At 38.2% G+C, this 22,204-nt stretch overlaps 2 protein-coding genes across 7 annotated transcripts in view; both read right to left on the reverse strand.

Annotated features, from left to right (window-relative positions):
* Nucleotides 1–2,377, reverse strand: part of LOC135209093 (septin-2-like) — a 47,569-nt gene extending 45,192 nt beyond the window's left edge. The window contains 1 exon segment of the mRNA XM_064241688.1: nt 2,219–2,377. The gene's annotated coding sequence lies outside the window, so the exon portion shown is untranslated.
* A 12,431-nt stretch (nt 2,378–14,808) lies between these two features.
* The window catches only part of LOC135209094 (beta-1,4-glucuronyltransferase 1-like), a 122,489-nt gene continuing 115,093 nt past the window's right edge, over nt 14,809–22,204 (reverse strand). For all 6 annotated transcript variants that reach the window (XM_064241694.1, XM_064241691.1, XM_064241693.1 and 3 more), the window contains one exon: nt 14,809–16,479. The gene's annotated coding sequence lies outside the window, so the exon portion shown is untranslated. The remainder of the gene's footprint in view (nt 16,480–22,204) is intronic.

Genomic DNA, 22,204 nt, shown 5'->3' on the forward strand with positions numbered 1-22,204 from the left:
TCCACTTAGGCCTATCTCAACCACTTTTTTTTTTGCACTTAAGTCGTTCCAAAGAAAACAGACACGAAGGACGAACCATCGTCAGCACGACGAACGACAGACGACGTGGTGCTGACGGGCACAACGAGCGACCAGAAATGAAATCGAACAAAGGTTTTATCGAGGTTCGTGGGAGAGAGAGAGAGATGGAGAGAGAGAGAGAGAGGATGAGACTAGCGCGCGCGTGGCGATGTGTCGACCTGGAGTCATGCAGGTCTCGATGGAAAGGAGAAGAAGAAGAAGAGGAGGAAGAAAAAGAGGAGGTGGGGGTGAGGAGTCAGGGAGATGCAGATAAATTGAGGCGAGAGAGAGAGAGAGAGGCGACACACGATCTCCTCCTTCCTCGTGTAAACTCTTTTGCAAAGAACATAACCATTTACCCCTTTTTGGAGCGCTCAGCTGCTCTCTCTCTCTCTCAGTGGACACCCTTCCCCCCCCCACCCAATCAGGCTTCCATAGACCACCTTCTCGGATATCATAACATTTATTGTGGTTTTCGAGAAGTTAGTAATATACGTGTCCCCATGAGTAAGGTGGAGAGGGGTCACAAAGCCCTTTTCTGAAAAAAAAAAATCAAATATATCTATCTGGTTGTCAGTAGTCACCTGGGTGGGTCGCACCCAAGATAGAGAACCAGGAGCGTTTATATATATATATATATATATATATATATATATATATATATTACCGAATAAATAAATAAAAACTAAAGGCTCTTGGTAATATAGGAGGTAAGTTCGCCCCCAAACAAGGTATCTACATAGATACCCACCTTGGGGGACCCCAAGAGAGCTGGTTAACACTATCTCTTAATTTGGCTAAGATATGCGAATTATGAACAGCCATCTCTTCATAATCAAATTGCTCTCTCTCTCTCTCTCACACACACACACACACACACACACACACACACCACACACACACACACACACATATATATATATATATATATATATATATATATATATATATATATATATTAAATTATAAATGAAACACTCAGTTATACATATATCTAATGTCCTTGAACATCTATTTGGAGGAATATATATATATATATATATATATATATATATATATATATATTCTTGCATTCATTTCCATACTTCTTCATTGTGAATAATAATAATAATAATAATAATAATAATAATAATAATAATAATAAGAGGAATATTTTCACTTGTTATCATAAATAGTTTACCGTCAAAATATATTTTCAAATTGGATAAAATTTAACGTAGCTGTACAAATGTAAAAACGTACAAATTTTTCGACACAGCCAGATTCCTTGTAAATCATCTATCGTAACAACTACCATTTTTATTATGACTTGAGTTAAATTAAGCTAAATTCCACTCTCCATTATTATCCATCGTAACGCGAAAATATTAAAACTAACATTATTGTTAAAACAGTTAACATTGTTGGCATAACTTGAACACCTTAGCAGCAGAAGTCTGTCTCTCCGCTCTGTGTACTTATCTGTTGGAGATAAGGCCGGGGGTGAGTTGAAGGGGGGGGGGGGGAGTCTGGATGTTGGAGGGACTGTGTGGGTGTTGGTTGCTGTTGGGGGAGGGGAGCGGGGTCTGAGGGAGGGGGGAGGCAGGGGAAGGGTGGATTCAGGATAGCCGACCGGCAAGGAGTTCAAACTTGACTCTCTAACGGTCATTTTACCGGTATAGATCAGCGATATAAATATATTCTTACGCAAGTATATATATATATATATATATATATATATATATATATATATATATATGTGTTATATCTCTATCAGTAACTAAATGACGAAAAATACAAATAAATGCAATTTATTCTCTCCGAGCGTTTTGTTTTGTTTTGTTTTGATCCTTCCCTTATTTGGAATAGTCAACTACAGATATATCAAATAACTTTATATTTTTTGGGGGGGAGGGCCAAGTAACATATTCGGCAACTTGAAGAAGATTCTAGTCAGTTGATAATTCATATTTAAGTGGAATTTCCACTGGTTTGAAAGCAATTATTATTATTATTATTATTATTATTATTATTATTATTATTATTATTATTATTATTATTATTATTATGAAAAGCAATTATTATTATTATTATTATTAATATTATTATTATTATTATTATGAAAACGGCTCAGTCATACAAACTTTAAACCACGACAAACGATGTACCATCCACTTACCTCACAAACAATCGAAATGAAACGAGTTAAAACAAAACCACAATAATTGCAGACACGAGTGTATCTTTATCTTTTGAAATTCACTAAGAAATATATATCGACTTGTCCACCATTAGCACTAATCCACTGTCTGCTGTCCACTACCTACGAGAGTAGTGACAGGGACTCGCTGTATCTACTTCTACCTAAAAAAAGTAATAAATAGATAGATAGATAAATGTAGATAATAAGCATCCTGTCTTGTGTGTGTATCCGGTCTTGGATGGCTGGTGTTAATGGATTAGACGCAAGTTGGATACTTGCATATTTATGCTGAAATGATAATAAAGATGATAAATTATAGTTAGACTCACCAGCATCACGTCGATTGAAATTATAAATAGTACGTTATTCACCACTGTCTCATCCGTAGCACGTCGAATGCTTATGAATAATGAGGTATTTAGACTTATGATGCAAAGAATCTTACTATAATGGGCGTTATGTCTGTCCGTCCGTCTGTCATTCAATCACGGCCAAGCGGCTTGTCCGCTGGGCATGAAGCATGGCAGGGTTATAGTGGGGACCCATAAGATGGTTTGTAATGGGGTTTCATCCTACCTCGCCCCCTCTGAAGGGCGGTGGGGGTGAGAAGGGTTTCTCTGAAACGGAGCTGGTTATGCCCGTAGACTAAGTTACTTTACGAATTTCTGTATACGTATGTTTGCTAGTGGTATTATTAATAGTAGGCTACTAACAGTGGTGTCGATGGATTATAGATAATGAAGAATTCAAACTTATGGTACTACGAATTATTATGGTAAGTATTACCTTAGGCCTATAGGCCACGGCTGGACAATCCACCCTTCCCCTGACCCCAACAAAAGAGACCCCCTCCCCCCAAAAAAGAGTCTTATTCTTACCTCTCCCAAAATATGAACACTTGTAGCCAGCGTGGATGTCCCACGCGCAGAATCTTGCGAAAGCCGAGGAGCAAATGGTGTGGACCTCCGCTCTTTGCAAGCCATCACAGAGGGACGCAGATGAATAAGGTCATTAAATTCCAGGGAACGATTCCATAACCACAGTCCTTTCAAACCAAGATGGCAACTTGGAATTTTAAGGGGAGGAAGAATCGTGTATTGTTTTAGTGACCTCATCTCCTGGGCGTCTGTGAGTCGCTGGTGGCTCTATGAGTCTATGGTTTACGAGATATGGCATGGTTCACCTTATCCTTGGGAGGTGTGGGGGTAGCGGGTGAGTCGTCTACCTAAGCTTTCCATTTCTGAGAGAGAGAGAGAGAGGTTGGTACAGAGAGAGAAAAGAGAAAGGCATGTGTTGCATTTGTCGATTGTGAAATTATGTAAATTATAGATAAACAATAAGAGAAAGAAGGAGAGAGGCAGACATAGAACTCTCTCTCTCTCTCTCCTCTCGTTTTAACATTTAAAGATGTTAAATGCAGCGCAAAGCTTTTTAACTCTTTTTCTCCTTAATTTTATCTCTCTCTCCCACTCTCTCTCTCTCTCTCTCTCTCTCTCTCTCTCTCTCTCTCTCAGAATTGTATCGCTTCAAAGAGGAAATCTCCTAATTATTTCCAATTAGTCTTTTCCATGAAAATGATCAAGTGTTGACAAATCTCCCTCTCTCTCTCTCTCTCTCTCTCTCTCTACAATTTCTCGGAAGTTTCTATAACCATTTTTTGCCGAATCTCTCTACGAACCAGACGCTGTTCTTTTCTTTATCTTATTTTCGTCTAGGTTGCCTCTCCCGAAGGCCTCTATAGTGAAAAACATAGATTAAGACATATATACACAAGCGTTGTAATAGGTTCATATCTCGCGGTAAACAAGAGGCGAGCAGAACTGAAATGGGGCAATACTCTCAAATGGAATTTGTTTACCCAGACAGCAAAGTTATTCGTGAGGAATTCATTTGATTGCTATGCTATGATGTGGGTGACCAGCCTTCAGTATAAAACACAATGTTTATCCATGTTTTCTCTCCTGTGTGTTACACAGAGAGTGTGCAGGGTATACATTCCATGTTTAACTTCGCCGTCGTTCATTCCGGGGTCACCATTCGCCTTTATATATGTTTGTAGAACAAAGACACCTTGGTCTAGGCTTCAGGATACTACGTAATGTTCCTAGCATGTTGATGTGTTAAGCCACAGCCGCACTACCGATAAGAATGACCTTCCTAGCAGAGGTTGAATTCTCTAGCAGAATGTTTTTCAGTCTCAACCAGCCTAGCTGTCTAACTTATTTAACGTTACCTCGCTCCAATTTTCACTTTTATTTCAGAATAAATTCTTCTGACTACACCTTTGAAGGGTTCGAGAACGTGCAGCCATTCCAAACTGTGTCAGCCAAGTCGGTGTGATTGTGTTTACACCTTTTGCCAGTGGTGGCTCTGAGTCAAGACAGCAGGACTGTGTATACCTTCATCAGTGGTGAATCTAAGTCAGGTCAGTGTGGCTGCATTTATCTTGACCAGAAATAAATGTAAGTCAGGCCTGTTGATTGTGTTTCCCTTGATCAGAAGTGACTAAATCACTGTGTTTACCTTGGCCAGAAATGATTCTAAATCAAGTAAGTGTGATAGTGTTCTCCTTGACAAGAAGTGACTCTAAGTCAAGTCAGTGTGACTGTGTTTACCTTTGCCAGAAATGACTGCAAGTTAAGTTTGTGTGACTGCTTACCTTTACCAGAAATGACTGTAATTCAAGTCAGTGTGATTGTTTACCTTTGCCAGAAGTGACTCTAAGTCAAGTTTGTGTGACTGTGTTTACCTTGACCAGAAATGACTGTAATTCAAGCTGGTGTGACTCTGTTTACCTTTGCCAGTAGGACTACTACATCTTTACTAATATTGTGATTTCAAGTCAAAGTCAGTCTGACTGCGTTTGCTTCCCCAACAGTGACCTCAGATCAAGTTAGAGTGAATGTATTGTACCTCTATTAATAAGGGCTTTAAATCAAATTATTGAGGTTGTGTTATGCCCCAGTCAGTTCTGACTTGCAATCTGGTCAGTCTTAGTATGTTATACCTGATGAAAGTGACTTTTAAACAGTTCAGTGTGATTGTATTACGTCTTTCCCAACTCCACCTTGAAGTCTGGTCAGCATGATTTTGTATCACCTTGAACAACGATGACTACAATTAGGTAAGCATGAGTATGTTACATCTTTTGCAGACTTTAACTCAGAAGACAATGGTCTGGCTAAGTCCCACATAGTTACTCTTCTGAAACACCTCCTATTTTAAGAGGATTTAGAAGATTTAGAATTCAATAGCATTTCTAACACTTCAAAGGAAGGATAAAGGAAAGGCAGAAATTCATAGAAAACTAGTGTTTATTCCAGGCCGCAACATCTACAGAGGCTTACATGACTAAAGTTATTCTTTTTTATTTTTATTGCTGAAAGTAGCGCCACGACATAGCGGCCACCGTCCCTATTTTGTGTCATCTAGCAGAACTTTGCTATAAAATATTTCCACCTTGCACAGTATAGGCATCTCGCTAGACCTGCAACTGATGAGAGGAGGAGAAACATCATACTCTGAAGAACCTTTCCATAGGAAAGCATTTTTTGTATTGCCTCTCACCTTTACGTCTTATAATAATGAAAGAGGGAGGAATCATTGAGCCTTGTTTTTTATGAATAATTCAGAATGGGTTCACTGACTCTAAACTTGACAGTAATGCTTATGTAAATGGCTCATCCATGATCAAAGTCAATGTTATGTGACGGCAGCAATGATGAATTCAAAGGTGACTGATGAGGCATTTCAGAATATGGTTTCATCCTCCTGTTCTACGTACCTAACGACTCTCACTAGCCAAGCTGTGCCACGGGCAGGCGAAATTGAGCTGTAAGTCATAAAGTAATAAGATTCATATTTACTTGGTGAAGCCAAGTTGAATGAGAAAGGGAATTACAAAACGAAACACCTACTTGTCATGGCAGTAGGTATTTGAAGCAAATATGAACCTTACTAACGATAGAAGGAAATCACAAAATCACAAAGCCCGTAACGAACTAGATTATACAAAGTAAGTTATCCATAACTACAGTGGTAAGTTATTCGAAGTTCACACACTGATGAATCTAAGAAGAGAAATTCATCTCGCTTCTCACAGTTTACTTTTTCAGCGATTGAAACATCTGGTTGATCTTTGAGAGTAAAGGCGCTCGCGACGATACAAGGGAGATAAAATGGAATTAGGTAGATTTCAAAGGTTTAAAAAACTTTCTGGAAGAAGAAGAAAAATCCGAAGAGCCTTTACTAGACAGATCCTAGAACTGTGCAAAACGGACTAATAGTCTCCAGAGTTTCGAGTAGCAGCTAAAAACTCGCTGAAGGAGTTGATCTCTGTCATGTTGTTTTTTATACATAACTGTTCTTGTTCCTAATACATGAAAGCCTATGACAATAAACGAGGCTATCTTCGAAAACCAATCTCAACAATGGACACAGACTCAAATTGTCCTTGACTATAGTATAGCTAAGATCTATTTGGATTTTTTAAGAGGTGGCATAGTGGAATTTGTTCCAAGTTCTCTCATGGACTAACACTGTATACACTTGGTCTAAGGATAATCAGCCAATAGTCTTATAGACCAATTTTACAGAAATTTAGGTAGTCTGTAGTCAGTATATCATGAGACAGCCAGCAAAGTTCCTGGGGATAAGAATATCTTGAATTCTGAGCTCTTCGACTTGGCAAATCTCACTACCTGAATGGTGTCTGAAACATGATAATCATTTTGTACAATTCAATTACCTGCAAAGCCAAAATGGGATATTTGGAATGCAAAGTGCAATGAAAGATATGACTGAAAAGATTGGCTAATCTCCACCATTAAGACCAATATCAGTAATTTCTAAATCTGCATCCTAGCTACATCAGCTATGATTTATAATCACACAGTTAGCTAATCTGCTGGTAAGAATGATCATAAAATTACCTCAGAATCATGGACAAGCTACCTCCTCCAACCTCTGTGGTAGTTCTTTTCCTTTCTTCTACCCACATGGCCCAAATTTTTTCATCTCAGGAGTTTCCTGTCGTTTGCCCCAAACGCTGCTTTGATTGCACAACCATAGGAAAAGTCAAGTTGACCCACAACTAGTTTCACCTCGCAAATACTTTCCAAATATCTCAGTGTTTAAATCTTAATTGACTGGTACGTAAGTTCTTGACATTAAATGCTCAGAGCAGAACTGACTTAAGGGCAACTTTGAAATGAGATTTCAAAGGTACTTGTGAGGAAAACATCCCAAGATGGTGTTACTGAACTAATGCCACTTACAAGATCATTGAGCACAGCTCTGTTCTCCAGTACACAGCCTTGTCTGTTCCCAGTATACATCTGCATCATTAACATTTTAATCATCACAATAGTTGTGGAAGAGAATCACAACCCTCAGTAGCATTGATAAGGCCAATTTCTAGTTTTGAAGTCACTTCCATGCCCCACCTTAGGATACCTGAACAAACAAAGTTTTACTAACAAAGTTGTGCAGTGGAAAGAGTCCCACTTGGTTAGCCAATAAAAGATCAGAAAATAAGTTCAGAAATTCACCTGCAGACGTCAAGCTGACTTTCCAGAGGCAGTAGTAGCCATGCTTCCTTTTTTAATGTCAGAGAACGGTCTCCTAGTTCCAAAGTAATGAGCCAAATCAAACTCACACGAACGGCTGGCAAGTGACGCCGAGTATCTTTATACACTGAAAGGAAAACTCTGAATGTAATATGTCAGTGATCATCCCAAAGCCAACAACGCCAGCGTCACGGCTAAAGCAACGCACCGATTTCAGAGCTGGGGGACCTAACTGCTCCTCCTCAGGCAGCAACAAGACCTGTGGCCACCAGTGACCAAGCGTCCTCGGACCATAACTTGATAATAGGACGATAACTGATGACACGACAGGAAATGAGAGCCCTAACAAAATGTTCGCTAACTAGGCTTTTACAAACAAAGATTTCGACACTTCAGAATGACATTATTCAACTTGATGGCCTAAAAGTATATCAGTTAGGGACTGAAGTCAACAAGGAACAATATTCGTTGTGCATTTAAATCAGATAAGTTGCCACGAAGCTGAAACAACACACTTCCATAGTGAAGATGCTGTTGAAAAAAGGTAAGATGAGGCACATTTATCTAGATATGTCAATACTTACAACGTATACTTCATATACATTTAACTACAGTGTATGAAGAAATATATATGTGGTAAGTGATTATCAAAATCTTTTTCTCACTTATGTACCAAGGCTGTCTGGAGCAGTCCCATGGTGATAACATAAATATTCATAATATTTCATAGAATTCCAGAAATCTCAAGCACTTTCAAGAGATAGTGTGGCTTATAATAATTTGTATGTACAACCTTACTTTTAAACTGAATCTTACCAACCACTTGTGACATATGACCATGTTGTGTAAAAATTTGGCTTTTTTTGTAAATGATTCCGACCTTTTGCTAATGGGCAAAGAAAGAGTAACTTCTTTCTGAATTAAAGACCCTGCAGACGAATTGCATTTGAAACTTGATGATGCAAGTTCACAGTTCTTCTAACCAGGTCTCTTGTAACATACTGTGTATTCTTCCTTGATCTCAACTTAATTAATGAGACCAACATCTTTTGCTGGTTTCTTGTTAATCAAAGTGACTAAGAGATACTCGAGTCCAAAGTCTCTCTCAGGAGCCAACTTAGGCCTAGTTGACGTGAGACCACTAATCACTACACTCCTGTAGCATGGTGCCTTTTCCTTTCTCCCAACTAGTTTTTCTTGGATTTAAATTGTTCTAGTATTTACTTTTCATTGGTTTAGTTTCCTGGAATGTATTTACCATCTCCTTGCGCAAGCAGTACTGCTCACCTAGTCTTTTTGGACTGCAATACCCTCAACTTTTTGTGAGTGACTCTCTGTGGGTTTTGGTTATGGAATACCTTCTCTCCGCCAAGAGTTAAGCGACCTGTTTGCAAGCGCCTTCCCTTTTGGAATGGCATTCCCAGAGTAACTTGTCTCTGTGGAATACTGTCTGTTCTTGCTTCTTTGAGCGTTTCAGAAAGCTGTTCCTATTGCGTATTGACTGTGGTATTGTGACGTGGGTTTTAGAATACTATCCCTATTTCCTGAGCTAAGTGACACTTAGCATCGTGTATCAAGTGGTCCATGGTAATGTGAACTTTTTTTTTTTAAAGATATTCTTTCATCTTCCAGTGGCATGAGTGACACTGTGCCAATTGTCTCATATGAGAGAAACCTCCACTTTCTGTCCAGTGACTGTGTGTTTGACTCCATAGAAAAACAGCAACGCTATGTCTTGTGCCAAAACAATATTGTGCCATTTGAGTCTCCTGAAGTGTTGTGGGATCCCTTGAACCAATCATGTTCTTCTTTCCAGACATCATACTCGCCTCGTCTCACCTATGGGCGGGCGCCACGAAGCTCGACCCCTCTCGAATATTGTATTCCTTGTTGAATTCGACCAAAGATGATGATAACGATCGCAAAAGGAAATGGAGGAGAACCTAACCTTTATGACAGCACATCATATTCAGAATTCGTTTGTGACTTACGGGATAAGTTGGTCGGTAAGTATTGTGGATCATACGCTAAATTTCTGAGTAATCAAAGAATGAGCATAGATAATGAATGAGATTATTGCGCAGTTAACAGACTTAGGGTAAGACATGATCAGCTTCAGAAGAGATCAGGAGAAGAAAACATGATGGAACCATACACAGTACAAAGAACAATTGAACAATCGACGAATAGTAGAATCAAGGTTATTAACCTCTATGTACATGGCTTTCTAAATGTTATCGTATGATTTTACAGGATGAACTTATTATACAAGGTTTCGTACACTTCAGTATCAAAATAATCATAAGAGTATTTATAACAGTTATTGACAACGTGGCATTAACAGTATTTATAACAGGGGAAATAATTAGCAATTTATTGTCCATCTCCTATACTCCAAGAATCAATTAAAATCAGGTCATCAGGTCATTGAGAAGTGAATAATAGTTACACATTAGGTACCAAGAAATATACTGTAAACATTAACACCATTCACAGAAAATGTACTACAAAAGTTCAAACTCTAAGAGTTATGTAATGAACGATTAATGCAATGCTTACTTTGAACTATAAACATTAACATAAAAGTGTTTGTGTCACCCTGTAAACATAGTGTACATCAACCTATAAACAGCAAAGGATAAACATTTCTTAAACTATAAACAGGGACACAAGTATTCATATCAGACTATCAAAAAATAAACAATAGATGTCCATGTAAAAGTTTAAGCATTTAACAAAATGTCTGTTCAACTGTCAACAATGAAACAATAAGGTTTATGTCAGAACACGAGCCAACTATTAAAAAAATCAAACATTAACACACCTCTAAGTGAGACTTACAGAGTAATGATTTTACCAAGTTATGCTCGGCAAAGTCGAAATAACCAATTCTAATTATGATTGGCACATCAGAAACTTGTATGTCACAATCAGTTGGGAACTGCAAGTTCTAAACAAAAATACAATAACAACATATTCACGTCATTCGCAATGGAAGATTGTGCGAGCAAACTATGAATGATGAAATTCAAACGTTTTAGTTAATCGAACACAATGGGGAGCTTAACACTTTAAACAAATGAACGAAAATGTTCAGAGTTCTAAATTCAGAATTCTAAACGACCAAAACGTTTAGGAACCTCAAACTACAAAAAAGTTAAGCATAAAGGTTTACATCATCAACAACAGATGTGGAACTTCAAACTATAAGCAATAAAGCACAAACGTTTACGTTATCAACAACAGATGTGGAACTTCAAACTATAAACAGTAAAACCATTAATTTTCCTGAAAGTGTTCGATCGACGATGCAACATCACAGTTGCTAAAGGCCAACAAATACTCAACACTTACATCTAATGTCTAATGTACAAAAATTGCCATCTTGCTTGAACAAATGGATTCATACTTCCTCTAGATTCAAATTAAAACCAGTACATCGGTCTAATTGCATGTTCGGGCGAGTCCACACCATAGTACAACATGTTGTAAACACGTCAGCACCTTATCTCATTCTCATGACAAGTGGAAAACGATTCTTTGGTCAGTGCTGATAATCGTCTGAAGCACAGGTTAGGCCGACACAATAAGATGTTAACATGTATTCAACCTGACTGTGATGAGTTACTATAATGCGTTTCCGACATGCCCTGTTGCAGTGTGGACTCACTCTTGAACTGTTGTTATAGCAGTACAGGTCAACATGTAATGGTAAAATCCAGAAAACTGCATAATAAAGGAATAGAAATTGTCTTTTATCGTCCTGAAGCCAAAAAACTCAGGGTTACAAAAATGGAAATTTGTTTGTACTGAATTATCAGTGGAACAGATAATGCAAAACTTTGTGGCAATGAAGTTTTAGCAGTTTCAGTACACTGAAATCAATAGATTTAACGACTCAGGAAAGAATAACTTTCGAACTCAAGCTGAAATTTTAGTAAAGGGACGTTCTTGGAGTAACAACCTATAAACCCTATGCAAAAGTAACATTTCGCGAGTTACAATCTCCTTTAAGTGACCATTGTCAAACTCTAGAGCAAATCTAACAGTTAACAGTGAAGTAACAGCTTCCTGGAGCGGCAAACCCTCAATGACAAATTTTATTCTCAAGCTCCTCGCCAATGTATCAGTAGTAATTCTTATATCGTTATGCTTGAATAATAGAACCTGTCAACAATAAGACACTAAGAATATAGGACGCATGTACCTTGAATTACCAGTAACATACTGTGTGTGGTATCCAGCTACCCACCAGAGAACGTTAGTTTGACAGTCAGTTTCTGGTGGGGGGATACCCGTCGTGATATGCCTCGAAGTTGTGAGTGTGTGTGGAAAGGTGGTGTAAACGAACGATAAACGGAGCTCTTCGCTGGCCCATAATGTTATTTACCAAACAATATCAGCTGCACTTGCACACAGTTGCAATACCTTCCTCATTAGAAAAAATTCAGATTGCATTCTGTCCTTGTTTCCAGCGCTTCTCGGCTGGCCTTGCTTCCAAGGTTTGTACAGCATTCTACAGATTTCAGAGTCCTCACTGGGGTATTAGAATAACAGCTGTCCTCCAAGGTATTTTCATCTGATGCTGAATTCCTCAAATGAAAAGTGGAAGTTGTCCTAGGTATGGCATTGTGCAATTAAATTCTGCAATGAGTCTAATACCTTCAAAGGAATGGTCAATAGAACAGAACCTTGAGTTGATCTCTTATATGACAGTCCTTGGTTGTGCAGAATATCTCAGACCTTGTTTGGCTGTACAGACCTGTTACAACCCAACTTCAATAATAAGTGGGTTGCTGCTCAGCAATCTCCACTTTCTGAGTTGTTTTAAGCCTTTTTCACAATTTGTTCACCCCCAATGCTGTTACAGCATAACTTCATTTTCTAAAGGGTTTGCAATTCAATTTTCATGTGAGGAATGTTGCAACCCATATTCATTTTCTAAGAGCTCCAATCCTGAGTTGTTAATTCTCAAGACACTGCAAAGCCGGCCTTCTCTTCCCAGCTTGTTATCTGTCTTCGACTAAGTGTTTTTATATCCACATCGTTGGGCAATTAAAATAACTTTTTACATCTAGAGTGGCTGCAAGCCAATTTATGCTAAAAGGAATATTATGCCCTGGCTAGGTTTTTACATCCAGTGAAATATGATTGATAACTAAGAGACAAAAAACAAGCCAACTGTTCTTTCAACGTCAAGTTGCATCTAATTTTCCTCTCTACTTTTCCAGAGCAAAACAACCAATTTTTTTACTTCTTTTTTGGGCAACCGCAACACACAAGTATTCCTGGAGTATAACTAATCTTTCCCAAAATGGCCAAACTTTCTCTCCTATGACTTACTCTATGGTTTAAAAAAAGAATGAGAAAATCAAGAATGATTCAAATGACAGCCAGTCCAGTGCTGACGCTTCCTCATGAGAGGGGAGGGAAATTGACTATGTTTTGAAGTTTTATATATTTCACTTTGCTCTTTAAAATTCAGAGACAAGTATCAGCAACCAGACCGGCTCATGGCATAAATTGGCGGGTGATTATTAGTGTTCTGAAAAAGGAGCGTTGAAATCAGACGATTACGATTCCCTCGTGGCCAAAGAAGACCCACAAGTAGAAGCCTCTTACGATACTAACGTTATTAATCTACTTAAAGCACCTATGGCGTGGATGTTTGTCAATGTTACGTCGTGCTTGATGTCTGAATGCAAAAGGTGTTGCTGACATGTTTGTATGTTTGAAGCTTGGTCGTCTATGACTAAAACTTGGCGTATGTGTAGGTGCGCTTGTATGTCTGAATGTAAAAGTTTCCGCGTCATTTTCGAAGCTCCGTCACCTATACCTAAGATACTGGTGTATGTGTGGATGTGCTCGCATGTTTGTGATCTTGTTCATCTGTTTGTTTGTTTGTGTTTGAAGCTCAAGCAAACCCTCACGCATTCCTGGCAGGAGGTGGTGGGAGGGAGGAGGGGGCCGGTCGTCGTTGTATGTCCTACAAGTTTTATGCGATGTGTACTTCGACCTATAATAGTCCGTAATCTATCAAAAAATGCATTCAGCCTGAAAAGGGGGGTGGGGGGAATTACTTTTTATTATCATAGAAAGAAGCATTCAAATGTTTTTAAGTGGAAAAAACGTAGATGAAAATTGTATATATATATATTTATATTTATATGTAAGCTTACGAACGATCTAGAAAAGGATATACAAATATTTGACCACCATTCATCTCAACAACTCTGACACTCATTGACAACCCGCAGAGTCTTCGTCTTTCCTTCCGTTCAAGGTTTCCATCAGTTTCACCGTCACTGTACCTATCCGCAAGGTAATTCCCACAAACTGTAAACTTGACAGCCACTGTTTCTCAAAAATGGCAGAACCCTTCTTGAGTAATGACTCTTCTCTCCCTTCGGACATTCAATACTGGTTAAATCCTTCTTGTACAGCACCAGACGCAATGAGTGTTTTTTTTCCGTCTCTTTGCTCCTTTTTCCCTGAACATTTATAAAAAAATCAGAAGAACTTTGGGTTTTTTCGTTGTATCACATCGAAAAAGTTTCGTTTCGCTTTTGTTTTTGGCGACGTTCGATTCTCTTCCAAATCCGGTCAGTTCCTGAAGTCAGATGCTGGCGTAGTAGATTCCTCTTCTTCTCTTCCGTCAGACTCCTGGATCTTCGTTAGACACAGTGACCACCTTCACTCGTACTTTCCCGTGAAGAATCGTTTCTCTATTCTTCTCGATCGAGAGAGAAAGAGACAGAGAAAACCTTAGTTCATTTCAATCCATAACCTAGAATCTATCATCAGGAGTTGTGTAAAGCTATTTTGTAGGCCAAATTAAAGTTATTTTTACTTAGATATGAAAAATAGCATTTTGGTTACATGTAGTTTTGGTTATGCCTGGTACTACATCTAGATAGCATGGCTGGCAAAAAAGGGTGGTTTCACTGTATATATATATATATATATATAGATATATCTATATATATCTATATAATATATATATATATATATATATGCATAGACAGTGGATCACTGTCTATATATACTCAACTCAGCCTAGGTCAACAAAATGCTTGAGCAAATGTCTATCCAAAGTTCGACCCGGCCCAAAACATTAATAAAAACGTCTTTATATATATTTCATCATTCGGTATCCAAGTATATTCATATTTATATCGAATATCTGCATAATCCGGTGCATTCCCCATCCATTAACCTTTGTTGCTTATTTACTCTTTAATTTTTATTTGCTTATCTTTTAAAAAATTCGTCCTGCTCAGGAAGCGGTTCTATTCTCATGGACGCTCGGGTACACGGAATCTCCATCTGAGATTCTTAGGAATTCGGATGAAAATACTTACAATGGTCTCTCTCTCTCTCTCTCTCTTTTTCTCTTACTCTCATGCTCTTTCCTTCGCTATTTATCCGTAATAAACATTAAACATTTCCTCGCTCTACGATAGTATAGGAATAAGAAGTACGCACAGAAATAGTCACAACCCGTGTTCGAAATCACTGATTCGTTATCTCGTATGAGCAGTTCGTTAGACCTAAGAAGATTTCTTCGGTATCTTATATTTTTTCTCACGTTTTCTTTGATCTCTTTTTATATATTTAAAACAACGTAGAGACACGTTCACGTCAAACCAGCGTGACTAAAAAACCAAGAAAAGGAAACGCTCCTCGATCATAAGTAACGCAAAAGCATAAAGAATTCGACGAGTTCATTTATTTTTTTTTTTCACAATGTTTCGTTTATGAAATGAAAGACTTAAAGAGAGAGAGTGGGGGAGCTCTCTGCAGCTGTTGCACGCACGCGCGTTGATTTTCTTTCTTTCTTCTTTCGTCTCCTCCAACTCACCAAATGCGACAAGAAACCCGAAGAACAGAGACAGGGAAGGGGGTGGGGGTGGGGGAAGGAGGATATACCTCTACTGATCCGCGGTGTTAGTATATATATATATATATATATATATATATATATATATATATATATATATATATATATATATATATATATATCAAATTGAGCAAATCTGATCGACGATTCACACGACAACAAAAGAGCAACTCGACGAAGCGAGTGGGAGGGAAACGTTTCTTTTAGACCTATCGCGAACTTTTAGCTTAAGATTTTTCTTTTTTCCACAATGCAACTATAAATGAACTTGGAGTGTAACAGCATCATCGTTAATAAATATCAGGAATAAAACGAATCGACTAATCACAATCACACGTGATCTTTTTTTTAAAAAAGGAGAATGGTCGTTTTACGAAAACTTTCTCGCCATTTTTTTTTTTCAAATATGGCGCAAAGACTAGAACGACAACGGACGTGTTTTATCTTTTAAGTCGTTTCGCCCTTCATGGAGGACGCAAGACAGTACCATGAGATGGGATGCAAGGAGAGAAGAGGAGCAGGAGGAGGAACGTCTCAGTAGTAAAAGTAGCAGTATCAGTAACAGGAGCTACTACTAGTAGCAGCAGTAGCAAGTGGTGTAGTAGCCTAGGCATCGCTTAGCTCCGGCGTCGGCGAAAGGGCTTCCGTGAACGACGTCGAATTGGCTTCTTCGCCGCTGGAGTTGAAGTTGGCGTTCGTCCACTGCTGCGTCACCGTCACCTCGCCACCTGTCTCTCTGTGGTCGTCATTTTCGTAGTCACCTTCATAACCTGCGGAAAACAATCTCATTTTAAATGCTGCGTATGATCATGAATAAGTATAAATGCATTCAACAAAGCCATGAATCTTAAACCTATTGCTGTTCTAGCGCTCAGGGTTATAGAGAACATTTACAGAATGGTCAACGTTGAGTTCGAAAGCTGCAATATTGAGAGAGAGAAAGAGAGAGAGGTAAATATGACTTATTTAGACAACTTGTTTCCTCATTAAGATAAAATCTAATAATATAACACTCCCGAACAAATGACGTCACATGATGCCTCAAGCCAGCCGGTACTTTCCTCCCCGTCAACATTACCCTCATTAAAAGTCAATAACACGGATCACAGAGCCCACTGAAGATTCTCTAGAATTTCAAAGAATTCGGAATGCCGAAATGACTCTGAAATTTGAATAGGGAAAATCTGAACTATTCAACCACAAATTTTCATCAAGAGAATTTTGGGAGGCGCTCTCTTCAACTGAATCAACAGATCCAGGGGGTGATTCAATTTTATATGAAATGCTTAAACACCTCCCAGATGATGCCAAAAAGTATCTACTCAAGATTATAAACAAAATATGGGAAACTGGAATTTTACCCAAGGACTGGAAAATATCCTTAATTGTTCCCATAAAAAAGCCTAATAAAGATGCTTCCCATGCCACCAGCTATAGACCAATAGCTCTTTTACCAGCTGTTGTGTAAGCTGATGGAAAAAATGATAAACACCAGATTAGTTTGATTAGTTTGACACCTGGAAACCAAAGGACTAATATCTCCATTTCAATTTGGTTTCAGGAAAAATCTCTCCACCCTTGATCCCTTGCTGAGGCAGACCAATTAAATCCAGCAAGGATTTGCCAAACGATGTCAGACTATCGGCGTATTTTTCGACCTTGAGAAAGCATATGACACTACTTGGCATCATAAAACAATTGCACAAGATGGGCATATGTGGAAGAATGATTAAATTTTTATTTTCCTTTTTAACAGAGATATTTTTTTAAGGTTAGAGTGGGCAACACTCTCTCCCAATTTTTTGTGCAGGAGGAGGGTGTTCCACAAGGAAGCGTTTAAAGTGTAACACTTTTTTCAGTGGCAATAAACAGTATAGTCCAACAAATATGATGCCTTGTCAGTATGTAAACATTTGCTATTACAAAGTGGGCTGATGAGAATGGTTTTAAATTCTCCTCCTCTAAAACAGTTTCTGTAAGATTTACTAGGTGCCAGCGTGAGGAAGAGGTTCCCACACTTAGTTTAAAAGGATCTATCATTCCTTATGAAAATGAAGTAAACTTTTTGGGAATGACCATTGACCAGAAATTGACATGGGCCAGTCACATAAATGCCTTAAAGATTAAGGTTAAACAATCTCTGAATATTTTAAAGGTTGTTTCTGGATTTAGTTGGGGAACTGATAAAAAATCCATGCTGAGACTATATGACTCGTTGTGTCGACCAAGGTAGACATTGGCTGTCAGATTTATTCCTCAGCTTGTAAAACCAGGCTGAAGGAACTGGACGTTGTACACAATATGGGGCTGAGATTATGCTCAGGGGCTTTTAGAACTTCGCCTGTTGAAAGCATATGTGTTAATACTAACCAATTTCCCATTGATCTGAGAAGGCAAGAACTAGGATTAAGGTACATGGCTAGAATTAAAAGTGCTCCCAAAAATCGCTTCTTTCAGGTGCTGAGGGAAGCAGACTCACGGGTCTTTTCTGGCATAAGAGCCTCTAGACCATTCCAAGTTAGACTAAATGAAAATGTTACGGGTAATCATCTTAAATCCCAGAAAGTCATGGAAGTAAAACATCCTGTGTATCCTCCATGGCTTATTCCAGAAGCATCCGTATGCAAAAAAGCATATAACAAAAAAGACTGTCCTGAGGAAGAGATTAGGGGAAAATTCTTGGAGCACGAAGCTGTCCATACTAATGTGACAAAAATATATACGGATGGATCAAAGTCAGATAGTGGTGTTGGCTGTGCAGTTATCCTTGGTGATACAGTATATAGTTTAGTAGCGACACTAATTTTGTCATTTACTCGGATTCCAAAAGCACTTTAGAAGCTATTAAAAAATTCAATAGCTTCCATCCATTAATTCAAAAAGTTCAGGAATCGCTCCTCCATTTGTATTATTTGCATAAATCTGTCTCTTTCTGTTGGGTCCCTTCACATGTGGGGATTTGCGGAAACGTGATGGCAGATAAGGAAGCGATAGCTGCTAGTGTCTCATCAGAAACAGCCTTTAGTAAAGTGCCTCATACAGATCTAAAAGGTCCTTTTAGGTCTTATATTTTAAGCAAATGACAAGAAAGATGGACTTCTCCTCATCTTGCCAATAATTGAAAGTATAGAAATAATATATTGCCGTGGCCTTCGTCTTTCCAGTCTGATAGACGAACAGAGATAGTTTTAAGCAGACTGAGGATTGGGCACACTTATTTGACCCATCAGTTTATTTTAGAAGGGGGCAGGCTCCCAGAGAGTGCTTGCGGTGGCGAGAGGCTAACAGTGGAGCACATTCTGGTTGCTTGCCCCAGATATTTTAGCCAGAGAGAGAGATATCTTTGGGGTAAATCCCTATGTGATATTTTGGGAGATGAAGCAGATATTTCTGCTCTCATCTCCTTTTTAAAGTCTTTAAAGATTTTTAATAAGATTTAATTATTTTTTATCTATCATCATAGATATATATATTTATTTATTAAGCATTTTCTTCATTAATTCATTCATTTGTCATATGGTAATTCATCTATGAACCATTTTCTCCATACACTTATTAGCTCATTTATAATGTAATTTATTTACTTTCCATTACGGCGCTGAATGGCTTCTTTGGCACCGGCGCCTGGGTTTTTGCCCTAAAACTCATACATCCATCCATCCATCCTTGCTAGAGGTAGCATCTAGGCGGGAGTTTCCAACAATTTGTGACAGTTCTCGACGTTTTAGCAATTTAGCACGTTATTGCCGTGGTGATACGTGCTACTTATGGAAGCTGCAACACAAGAAGTTATAAAGACCTTAGTTTTACCCTTTCGCTACAGATCCCCAATTAAAAAAAAAAAAAACGCAAGATGTCATCGGTTCACTTCCAACCAGGCCATTTTGCAGGAAAACTCAGGCGTGCATTGCTTAACTACCGCTCTGTTATTGCATGAAAATTGAAGGATGACGCCAAACCGAACCAACAACGTTTATACCTGCGCACGATAAATGTCACTTCTGATTCAGGTATTAAACATCTTGACTCTGGTTTGGTTTAGTCTAGTACCCATTACATTTAATATAGTGGATCAATATACTAACTATATAGACTTATATGAATACTTCTATCAATTAAAGTGCACATATATATATCTTCCGTTACATTCCTAATGCAAGTAAAAACTATTTGACTGGTTAAGAGTGATAAGATAGAAATTAGGTCTAGACCCATGTGTAGTTAAGCATAACTGCAAAGGGGATATACTATACTCTGTTTTTTTTTCCATCTGTCCATCCGCCTGTGGTGTTTGCGCATGGTAACACTGCGTCCCGGGGTTTGAATAATATCCTATTTTGAATATTAACGGTGTAATTCGCATTCAGCAAATTATTAAAACACTTTTCAGTTGCAAATGTACACCCAGATATCCTTTTATTTACCTAAAACGTACACATAGCGTAACTTTTTAAAGCCCCGGACGCAGTGTTACCATGCGAAAACACCACAGGCGGATGGACAGATGGAAAAAAACAGAGTATAGTCAAAACGAGAGAGAGAGAGAGCGAAAGAGATTTCATTGAAATTGGTTTCACGTGCATGAAATGGGCCTATTATTTGTCTCCTAACAATTGATTCATAATGCAACGTCCTCCTGTTACACACCTTTCAAACATACTCTCAATTTCCTTTCCAGCGCTGAGTGACCTCATAGATCCCAGTGCTAGGCCTATGGCCTAAACTCTATTCCATATCAGGTCAGGTCAGGTCAGTTTTTCCATGTGTTTATCTTGGTATGTTCCACTAAGTTCCATGTGTCCTTTACTATCTAAAGTAGTTTCAAAGCACTACTAATATGTTGCCTAATTGGTAATTGCCAATTATTCTAAGTGTTTTTACCGTTATTTATTTGCTTAGATTTTAGTGTTTGAGTGTAGTTGTGATGCCTTGTTTATTTTAGTTATTTATTATATATTAAAGAGTTGGAGTAATGGTAGGATAGTCTAGGATGCGTTTGAAAATAGTGATGAAAATTTATGCTTGTGATCGGATTGGCCTAAGTATACATAAACTATACAGATAGGCCTAGGTCTATAGTAAATATGCTACTTCATTTTTCTATTTGCAATTTTTTATTAAAAAAGTCTGGATACAAAAGACCAAGCGTGAAAGAAAGATAAATCCGTACCGTGTTTTATTCCTCTCTCTCTCAACCGGCCTACGGAAATGAAAAAGGATTATCTCCGCACCTTCTCTCCTCCACCTTTTTCAGCCCGAACTTCCGGTCCTGTTCCTTCCTCCCTATCTCCTTCCTTCCTTTCTGACCTCCTCTCTCTCTCTCTCTATCACTCTCTCTCTCTCTTTCTCTCTCTCTCTCTCTCTCTCTCTCTCTCTCTCCCCAAAGGTATGGTACTATCTTCCCTTCCCTCCCTCCCTCCTTCTCGCTTCTCCTCATTCCCCCGCTTCTGTTATCTCATTCTTCCTTCCTCTTTCTCTCCCTCTTCCCCTTTCCCTCTCCTGTTTCCCGCCGTTGTTGACTAACTGCCATGTACTACAGTATTCACTGCCTGGGTCAGTGATATCACACTATATTTATACACCAAACTGAATGGTTTTTCCCGCGTCTGGGACCGATTTCGAGATCCCGTTGACGAGGTTAGTTTGATAACCAGTAAACTGAGGGGATTATATATATATATATATATATATATATATATATATATTATATATATATATATATATTTGCTCAATAGTTAATATATTAATTTGTTGATGAACAAATCAGTAGGCCTAATACTTTGGTCAAAGCATCAATTCTACTAAATGATGCAAAGATTTAGGTCTATTTCGTAAACCAAAACTTGTGCCTCATCTCACATAGCAAAATAATTGAGAATATATATATACTATTCGAAAATAAAAGTGTTAGATTTACGGACAAACAAATATTAAACATTAGGACCGTTAAATCTGTTACGATACAAGAGGTTAGGGGCATTAGTGTTCTTTGGAGAGCAGAACATTAGACCTACTGTGCTAAATATGAAGTTTCATTTGACGTTTTATTTCAAAGTAATGAAACTCTCTTTGAAAAAACGTGTTAGACTTACGGACACATACAAATGATTAAACGTTAGGACCGTTAAATCTGTTAGAGCAACACAAAAAGACGAAGATGAAAAGATTATACCCTTCAAGGCTTATCGCGTTTTCAGTGGAGACCACCAAATCCCGCCTGTTTCTTTGGTTCTTTCTTAAAATCTCCCTATTCCTTGTTTATTTTTCCTGTTTGCTTCTTGCACCTGCCGTTGTTTGCTTTCCTAGTCTCTGCGTGGGAGTGTTTGTTTATTTTTATTTCAGGGTTTAAAGGCTATATACGTTCTTAACGTAGTATTTTCATTCGGTATGTTTGCTCTTAAAACATTAGACCTAGTGTTTGCTTATGGTTTGTTATGGTACGCATTTGCATTCTTATTTGTGATGTAATGAAGTAATGAAGTTGTATATATATAT

The sequence above is a fragment of the Macrobrachium nipponense genome, chromosome 37, assembly GCF_015104395.2.
Source record: "Macrobrachium nipponense isolate FS-2020 chromosome 37, ASM1510439v2, whole genome shotgun sequence".
NCBI classification, from domain to species: domain Eukaryota; kingdom Metazoa; phylum Arthropoda; class Malacostraca; order Decapoda; family Palaemonidae; genus Macrobrachium; species Macrobrachium nipponense.